Raw genomic sequence first — 10,286 nt, 5'->3', positions numbered from 1 at the left:
CACAGCTTGAACCAGTATCTGTAGGTAGTGCCTTGAGCAGCCCCAAACTTTCATGATATGTATGACACGCAATGATTTAAGTCCAATTGTGCCTTCTAGAGTTTACTGTCCAGGTGGTAAGGAAACGTTACCACACAGAAAAAAAGGGCTGATACATGCTACAGCATGAGTGAAGCTGGAAATGGTTATGCTAAGTGAAACGAGTATATCGTGAGCGGTCAAATATTGTATGGTCACATTTACAAAGATAAGTCAAAAACATGGCTACAATATCATGAAAACTTTATTAAACAAAAGCAATAAAATGTGAACCTGTTGTTTTGCAAAACGTATCCTTCAATGAGGTCTATATACATCTGCAATCAGGGTTGCTTTCTTTCTAGCCTTTCCTTGCTGAATTCTGCTCCTTTCCATTGACACCATGTCAAAAGAGCAGTGTGGCATATTTGAGGAATGCCAGTCTTAGTCCTCTTAGATCGTCTTTGTGTTTTGGAAAAGAACAACAAAATGGCAAGATAGGGCTGTAGAGTGGATGGCGTCAGGTGCCCCAATACCACTGTCATAGGATATATTGAAGAAGGAGCAGGTGCATTGTCAAGGTAGAAAAAAAATATTCCTAGCACAACTTTCCTGGCATTTTCCCCACCAAGGCAATTTTCATGTTTTTAAAAACTTCTTCATTAAAAACCTCCATGATTTTTTGTGTGACTTTTGAGATAGTCTATCAAGATTACCCCTCAGAAGACCTAAACACAGTCACAAGAGTCTTTAGAGCGATAATTATCTGCTTTGTATTTCACGGCCCCTGTTTGTTTGTTTTAATTTACTTTTGTTTTTAATTAGACAGTAAATCTTATAAGAAGAACAGTTTTTAAGAACTCCTTTTGTATACTAAATGCTTTAACAACCTATTATATATTTTATTTATTTTTATTCATTTTATTAGGGGCTCATACAACTCATCACAATCCATACTTACATCAATTGTGTAAAACGCGTTTGTACATTCATTGCCCTCATCATTCTCAAAACATTTCCTCTCCACTTAAGCCCCCGGCATTAGGTCTTCATTTTCCCCCTCCCTCCCCTCTCCCTCCTCCCTCATGAGCCCTTGATAATTTATAAATTATTATTTTGTCATGTCTTGCCCTGTCCGATGTCTCCCTACACCCACTTTTTCATTGTCCGTCCCCCAGAGAGGAGGTCACATATAGCTCCTTGTAATCGGTTCCCTCTTTCCAACCCATTCTCCCTCTATAACATATTTATTATACTTTACCCCTTCCTAAACAGAAAATATTTAGTTTTTAAAATGTCAATATCCCTATTCTTCAGTAGGTGACTGAGCCTCCAAATTTAAGCAGCTTTTTAAAAAAATCACACAAATTTGCAACTGGGCGGGATCTCTAGCACTGGATTTGACTCTCCGGTCCATTGACTAAGAATATAGGATTTAGCACTGTATTTATGGTCTATTCAGCCTCCTCTAGCAAATCTGGAATAAGTTAAATATTTGTTTTCCTCAATAATTCTGGAATTTGAAAGATGAATCAAGGGAATAAATTTACATAACAGCTTATGTTCAGTGTAAAACATAGAGAAATCCTGACCTGGGTACCTCTCTACTTCCATTCCCAAGACAATGACATTTTAAGACAAATGAGATTTCCAACTGTGTCCCCTCTGTACTGTGTCTTCTCCATTCTGGTTGGAGAATGTGGGGGTGGAGGGGCATGGGTAAACTAAGATTGAGGAGGCCACTGGAGGTCATTGAGGAGTTCAAGGACTGGGAAGATCAAGGTGTTGTGCAGAATGTTCTTTATCCAACATCACTTTATTAACAGTTAGACTGTACCTGGAACAGAGTATTGGCCTGGGGCTCTTGTGTTTACTAAATGGGATGAATGACTGGGAGTCATAGAAGTCCATGATGAAAAGGAATATCCAAAAGATTTGGCACATGGATATATCCTGTGCTACGCCAAGTCTGAGAAACTACTCTGTAGCATGACAAGGAAAGAGCACTTTCCCTATGAGAGACTGGAGTGGGTCTGGTTTCCCCTAAAGAAATTGAGGATTTTACTGAGTTCAGAAAATGAAAGGAACATTTAGGGAAGAATTTGGGAATAGAGATGAGGGTATGCTAACAGCGGAATAAGTATGATACATTGTTCGTTAGCTGGGTTGATTAGAGAAACAAATGCAATGACACTCATATATGGGTAAGAAAGAGCTTTATATCAAGAAGCAGTTATATATTGAGTAAACATCCCAGCCCAGTCCAACTCACTTCCATAAGTCCCATACTAGTTCCTGAGTCCTCCTCAGGCTCACATTGCCACATGAAATGATGCAGAATGCAGGAAGATCACAGGCTGGTGGGTGAAAAATCTTGTGGATCCAATCATGGGGGAAGCATCACAGGGCTCTGGCAGGTCCTCGAGAGCCTCGTCAGCAGGAAGTTGAAGGCGGAGCACTAAGGTGAGGTTCCCAGGACCCTCCTTATGAGAAAGCCATGCCTACGAGGAGTCACTATCAGGCTGTAGCTTGATTGACAGGCTAACCTCCACCGTTACACTTTTAAATACCTTCAAGTTGACGTTAAATTATATAACTACCATTCATAGTATTGTGGAAGGATTTGAAAGGAACATAGCAATCGAAGGTAGATCACAAGAAAATAATACGGCAGAGGGGCTATCATCTTGAGGCAAAACATAAGAAAAATAGGACATTGGATTGGGCGCAAGGTTGCAAACCATAAATCACCAGTCATGAAGCATAAAAGAAGATGCTTAGCCCTATCTGAACTTAGTTGAAGCCAAAGAAGGAAAAGACTGTGGGTGATTCAGTTCTGTTCCTCAAAGGTTCTTGTTCTTCTGGAGTGAGGCAGTTTTGAATCAAATTGTGTTGGTGGTTTATCATACAAAACCAAGCCCCAAACACTGCTATTAGACAATTCCAATGCATAGCCATCTTATGTCGGGTTTCCACGCTAGGAAATCTCTATTGGAACGGAGACCTTCCTCTTTCTCCCTTGGAGGGACTGGTGGTTTTGAACCATCTGCCTTCCGCTCGTGGGCCAATGCTTACCCAACAGTGCCAGCATGCTAACAGATGGATAGAAGTTGGAGAGCTGCGACTTCAGAGTCCATGGGGTCTCCATCAGGCCTCAAATCCAAGGTGGCTTTGATCTTTTATCCCAGACCCAGGATTTTCCTCGCGGTCTGTTGTGACTGGTGAAGAACAGTTAATATTGCCTTGCCCTATGGAGTTCCGTATCTTTGTAGGGACAGAGAAATGTACATTTAAAAATTATTTCTGTAAACCAGTTTCTGTGCGTGATAAGAGATGTAAGAGCCCCCAATAAAAGTATTTAATTTAAAAAGATGAATAAATAGATACGAATGGAAAAACAGGTGTTCTGTGCAACATTTTACCTTTTTAAACTCAAATAGTTTTAAAAATTGTATTTTGTAAAAAGACCAAACCAAAACAACATTATGTTCTAAACAGACTTAGGAAGCTGTTTTTCAGAGATGGGAAAGAATGTTGAAAATATTCTGAAGTTCTTAAAATATTGATATGATACACTATTCCATAGGCATTACTAAAGGTCAAATAAAGAAGTAGAAAGAGTTGGAGAAACTGTTATTCACAATAATTGCTCCTTACATCAGCCAGACAAAATAGCTTGCAACCATTTTTCAGTTCTCCAAATATATGACATTTTTCTTTTTGCTTTTCTTCCCCCCAGCCAAATAAAATTTACATACTGCTTCCCAGATTTCTGGATAAGTGCCCTAATCAAGGGGTCTTCAAAAAAAAAAAGTAAGGGAAAATTTTCACAAATTTTTCAAGCCACTTGTACGAATACATTTTTCAAGCATAAAAACAAGCCTAATGGGGATATGGCTACTTCTAATTGTCAAAAAAGCAAAGAAGGAAAAAATAATTTAGCTCTAGGAAATTCTATTTGTTCCTGCCAAATTCTTGGGGGGGAAAAAATCTCAAGAAAATTCACTTCCTCATACTCCTATACTGAGAGAGATGGAATTCATTCAAGTTCTGTTTTCCTCCCCTCGCCATATTTTTCCCTTACAAAGATGTTGTTGAAATCCTGTCTAACTGATATTGCCAGTGGAGAAGGTGATTACGTTTTCTTTTGAAGAAAGCGGGTACAAAACAATGGAAGATGATGAATTATTGGCCAGGATACAACCACAGCCACGGAGTGGATTTCAAGTCATAGCAATCCTATCCTGAAGGCTAGAACTGCCTCATCGGGTTTCTAAAGCTGCAATCTTTTCGGGAGTCAGCCACCACATCTTTCTCCTGTAGCGTGAACCGCCAACCCTTGGTTAGAAACTGCATTTAAGTTCCAGGGCTCCACTATTTTATCAGTTCGGGGACTTGAAGTTCTAAGTGCCCTAACTCCCAAACTATTCTCATCACTTAGTTATCCTAACTGACCACAATCTTGCTGTAATGTCCCGAGTTCTAGTGGCCCTGCCACAATGGGCTCCAACATTAGCATTGTGAAGATGGTATAGGACCACGCAGCACTTCCTTCTGTTGTACACAGAAATCCTTATGTGTCGGAACCAACCTGATGGCATGTAACCAGAACAAAGACAGTGGTTTTTCTCCTGCAATAAGCAGACACACATATTCATACACATATAGACACAGACTCATACCACTCTTTGCTAGTTTCAACTCTGATATTTAAGATGATTATTCAGAATGTGAGCATATTTTATCACTCAAAACCATTGTTCAAGTGTTGAAAGCAAGGGTGTTATTTTGAGGAATAAGGTGTGCCTGACTCAAGACCAGGCATTTTCAGTCTCCTCAGCTGCATGTGAAAGTTGAACACTGAATATAGAAGGCTGAAGAATAATTGGTGTGTTTGAATTATGGTGCTGGTGAAGAATGTTGAAAGTACCATGAACTGACTGCCCAAAGCACAAACGAATCTGTGTTGGAGGAAGGAAAACCAGAATGCTCTTTCAATGCCAGGATGCCCAGACTTTGTGCCACTTGCTTTGGGCATGCCATTTGGAAAGACCAATCCCTGGAAAAGGACATCATGCTTGGAAGAGGGACCGCAAAAAACAGGAAGACCCTGGGCTGGATAGATTGACACAGTGCCTGCATAAGGCCCATTGTGAGGATGATGCCGGGCTGCAAAGGGTCTAGTTCATTGTTCATAGGGTCACTTCTGCATCAGAACGGACTAGAGAACACCTACAGACAGCATCTATCAGGACTTACAAGGTTGTCTTACTTAATCCTCACAGAAACCCCATAAAGCAGGTACCTACTTTTCATTTCAATCAATGTGAGGGCCCCAGAATCTCACTGGAATTACTATATTTGCAGAAATGCACCTACGACCAAGTTTCATGGTAACTGATAAGAACTAAAGCCATCCTTTGACTAGTTTCTAAAGGATTGCACTGTATTCGTTTCCCATGCACATAGTGCTGGAAATAATTCTCAGGCAAGGTTACAAACTCTTCTAATGAAGATTTAGTCCAAAGAGTAAAGAATCTTGGTTTATGGTTGACAATGACTTCCAAAGATCTGTACGCACCTTGTCCCTGTTGTTAGGGACCATGGAATCGGCTCTGACGCCCAGGCTCTTTGCCAATGTTAGGGACCGTGGAATCGGCTCTGACTTTCAGGCTCTTTGCCACAGGAAGAAACACTGCCCCTTTCTGTGCCTATTGCATGATTGTTGTTCATGTTTGAGCCACTGTGTGAAAGGATTTCTTTCTGACCCTCTATTTTAGCAAATATGAAATCTTTCTTGGGGCGGGTCCTTCCTAATAAAATGTTCAAAATAGTGTGAAAAGTCACATAAGCCTCGTTACTAAGGAGTAGTCTGCTTATACCTCTTCCAAAACAGATTTGATGGGTCTTCTGCCAGTCCATGGTATAGTCAATGTTTTTTCCCTACATCATAATTTAAATACCTCTGTGCTTTCCTGATCTCCCTTCTTCATTGCTTAGTTTTTACTTGCATATTGAAAATATGCAACAAGCAAGTGAGAAGACCATGGAAAACGCCCTGCATTGTATCAGAGGCACCTTAGGCCTCAAAGGGACATCTTTGCTGTTTAACTCTTCCAAGGTCACATGCAGCACATTCCTCATAATGCAGTATGTTGGAGTCCTTGACCGCTGCTTCCATGAATGCCGACCGTGGGGTCAAGCAACATGAACTCTTCAACAACTTCATTTTTTGTCTCCTTTTATTTGATACCATTTATTGTTTGTTGTAAGGCTTTTTGTTTTATGTGTGCTAAAGTTTAATCGATACTGACAGATGAATAGTCTTTGATCTTCATGAGCACATGCTCTAAGTCACCTTGGTTTTTAGCAAGTCAACTTGTATCATGTACACATCATAGGCTCTTCACCAATAAAAATATTGAGGAGGGGAGATTTCCAGATGTAATTAAATTGAAGGTCCTTAGGTGAAGAGATTATCTACAGCAGCACTAAATGCCATTCCCACTGTCCTTGTAAGAGAGAAGCAAAGAATGATTTAAGTCAGGCACAGAAAAGGGGATATGAAGATAGAGCAAGGATCGTCAGAAGCCACAAAAGGCAAGAAACAAAATCTCCAATGGAGCCTCCAGAATGTGAGGCTCTGCTCACAATGTTACTTTGGGCTTCTGAACCCTGGACTAGAATCGAATAGTTCCTCTTGTTTTTCCGCCACTAAGTTTGTGGTCATTTGTAACAACAGTCACATGGATGGACGCATCACTCCAGTTATTTCAAGCAAAATGTCACTCCATATGGGAAGCTACGTGCTTGTCCAATTATTTTGGGCTTTAGGAAAGCATGATAGAGGACTGTCAGGAAGTTGTCCAGAATTCTCTAGGAGACTGGTGCCCCCAGTCCTCAAATCTGGATCTAGTGTTTGGTGGTGGGACTGGGTATCTGACTGCTACAAATGTCACAAAGCAGAGAGGAGACGGTTGTCATAGATTTGTAGAGAAGAGCGTCATACAAAGAACTGAAAGTTGATGGAATGCAAAAGGCAATATCCAACATCACACGCGAGATGTTATTCTAAAGAGTCAATGATTAGTAATTATGGGCATCACAAGTCAGGATGGGTATCAGTTCTGAAAAAATGCTATGCACATAATAATATGTGCTAAATGTTGGTCCTGGTAACAGCTAATGTCAATAAAATAGGAAATAAATGATCATTTGCCCAGATCATTACTTTCAGTGAGGCCATGAAATTTGTAGAGTAGCTTGCTAATATTCCTCCTTTTCAGATCCCACCCCCACCCCCCCACCGCCAGTGCTGCTCTGCTCCGAGTGTGCAGTCAATGTGCTTATCTAGGTATGTATATGTGAGAAATTTCCCTAAAAATGGGTAATTGTGGTACAGGTTTCTCAAATACATGCCATCTATCCTCCTTTCTGAGATGCCATGGATTTTAATAGACATCATTGCTTTACACACCACTTAGGAAGAAAAAAAATGCCACCAACTTCACTGTGACATGGCATTGATTGAAGTATGCTTCCTAATCAAGAGACATGAGCATGTGAAGAGATGCTGGGCTTAGACTCAATAAACTAGGATCATTCCCTGACAGTGTAGAAAGACACAATAACATGACGTGCCTTTTGTGAGCATGTTCCCTCCACAGATCTTAGTCATGGAAAAAAATCAAATAAAACATAAAAGTATGAGATTTTTTTTTCATTTGCCTTTACATTTCCATTTTCTTTATAACTATGAATGTAATAGCTTATTGAAGAAAGTGCAGCAAAGCACAAGGAAGCAATCCAACCTATACAAAACCATGTGAACATGGCCACCATGGGAACCCATTGGAATGGAGAAGGAGCTGGAGAAATACATATAATTCCATGCAGACTTACTGCTTCTCTGTCAGCATGCGCGCGCGCGCGCACGCACACACACACACACACACACACACACACGCACATACACACACATATATAGAGAGAGAGATCACTACTACTTTCAGTCGGGATTTATAAATTCCTCTGGACTTGTCTGGTGCTGTGTAATATAGGTCGCCCTTCAAGTTATTTTTTTCTAATGAATAGCTAAGTTTATGACATGTTTATGTTATACATGAATGAATGGCATTTGATTGCATTGTCCTTTCTGAAAACATTTGCTAGTATGGCACCGGCACTTTTTGCAAGAATTATTTCCCCCCATTATGTGGTTTCTCTTATCTCTGCTTTTCCATGCTGGAGTTTATTTATAATCTATTAATGAAATAATGTGTGCAAAATTTCAAATTCAATGCCTACTATTTAGTATGTGTTCAGAAAATTCTGATTAGTATTTAAATTATTAACAGAAATGTGGGGTTTTAATTTAGTAGTGATTCTGCAAACATGTGATGTAGAAATAAGAAATTAAAAAAGAGGGAGTTGAATTGGTTTGTAGGCCCAAGCTTATTAACCGTAGAAATTTTCACAAGTCACTACAGCTTTATGAACTTCAGCTTCCTTATACAGGAAGCAGGAGTGATAATTTTCTTGTTAATCTCCAGGGGCTGTCGTAGTCACTGAATATGAAATATGAAATTTTCTAGAGCAGGACATGTTAGGGATGATGTGCTTCCTTATTTTTCTTTTCTTTGCTCCTCGGAAGAAATGCCACCCTGATTTAGAGTAAGTGGAATCATTTGACTGTAAGCCAAACATGGGCTTATTTCTCTGGCAGTACCACCAGCTGCACCCAGCGCATGGCAACCCCATGGGTGTGAAGGCAGGGTTGGCTCCATAATGTTTCAATAGCTGATCCTTTAAAAGTATGTACATCAGCAGTTCCAAGGTACCGCTCAGTGAACTTGAATTTTAACAAGCTAAGCTGCATGACTCAGAGACTCTGTCCATCTCTATTGGTAACTCCAGATAGATCGGTAGGTTGTTAGATTGGTAGATAGATAGATACCTCTAAAGTATACTGTGGTCAGAACAACACTGATAAATGAATGGGAATAATTGAGTGAACACCTTAATGATGTATGTGCTTGCTGCTTTCCTGCAAGTTCCTAAATAGAGGATAAGAGCAATCACAGTGATGCCGATGTTTCAGAAGTTAACCATTATTATGTGACAAATGACCTCAACATTGAATGACTTTAACAAGCATTTATAATATCATGGTTATTGTGGATCAGTAATTCAGGCTTGGTTTACCTGATTACCTCTGGCTCACAATTTCCCATTCTTTCACAGAGAAGCCATTTGGCTGGACTAGGATTTCATCTACAGACCCTATCTAGGAAATCCACCTCTAAGCTCACTCAAATGGCTATTGCAGGAGGCGTCATTTCCCTTCCATGTAAAACTCCCTGATGACAAGGCAGCTGGATTTCCCCAGAGCAGGTTATTCAAGAGGAAGAAAGAATGATTTCAAGATGAAAGCCACAGCCTTTCAATACATAGTCACAAAATGGCACCCCTTCTGGGACACTCCATTAGAAATCCATCAGTTATTCTAAGCCAGATTTCATAAATACACATGGCTATAAATACAAGGAGCACCTTATCATACATTATGGTCACCTGAAGCATGTACAACAGTAAATAATTAGATAACTTGAAGAGTTTTTAAATGAATCTAAAGTTTTTATTTGAGGGGTTGAAGATGAGTAATTAGAGTCCAACTTTGCAAGGCTCTTATAAAAGCTCCATCCATTTGGACCTTTGCTTTTCTTATTATGTGCCACTATGATATAATAAATAAGCTTTCATCTCAGCTAATACAACCCTGTAGAAAACCAAAGCTACCAATAGCCTCTATTTTGCTTCAAATCAAGGTTCCCTTACAATTCTGGAACCATATGATTCCCAGTGGAATGGTTCTTTCTAATATTTTTTTAAAATGGTAAATATCACTTCTTAAGTCTAGTTCACAAAATCTTGGAACTTGGTCTCCTGTAGTAAAATTTCAATAAATAAAAATAATCCATATTCCTTCTATTTTTATGGGAGCTATAAATGCAATGCGGATTAATTTTATATTATAATTTTATGGAACTGAACCAGGTAGTGGAGAACTTAAGGGTGAGAAGAATGAATGATTCACTGCCATCAAGTCAATACAAACTTACAGTGACCCTATAGGACAGGGTAGAACTCTCCCTGTGAGTGCCTGAGACTATAACACTATGAGAATAGAAGCCTCATCTTTCTTCCGCTGGTGGTTTCGAACTGCTGACCAAAAGGTTGCAGTGAAAACTCATGCAGTGGCTCCAGAG

The sequence above is a fragment of the Echinops telfairi genome, unplaced genomic scaffold, assembly GCF_000313985.2.
Source record: "Echinops telfairi isolate 266 unplaced genomic scaffold, ASM31398v2 ScPeMD7_7467;HRSCAF=8505_1, whole genome shotgun sequence".
Taxonomy (NCBI): domain Eukaryota; kingdom Metazoa; phylum Chordata; class Mammalia; order Afrosoricida; family Tenrecidae; genus Echinops; species Echinops telfairi.
Note: the sequence above shows the minus strand (reverse complement) of the source record.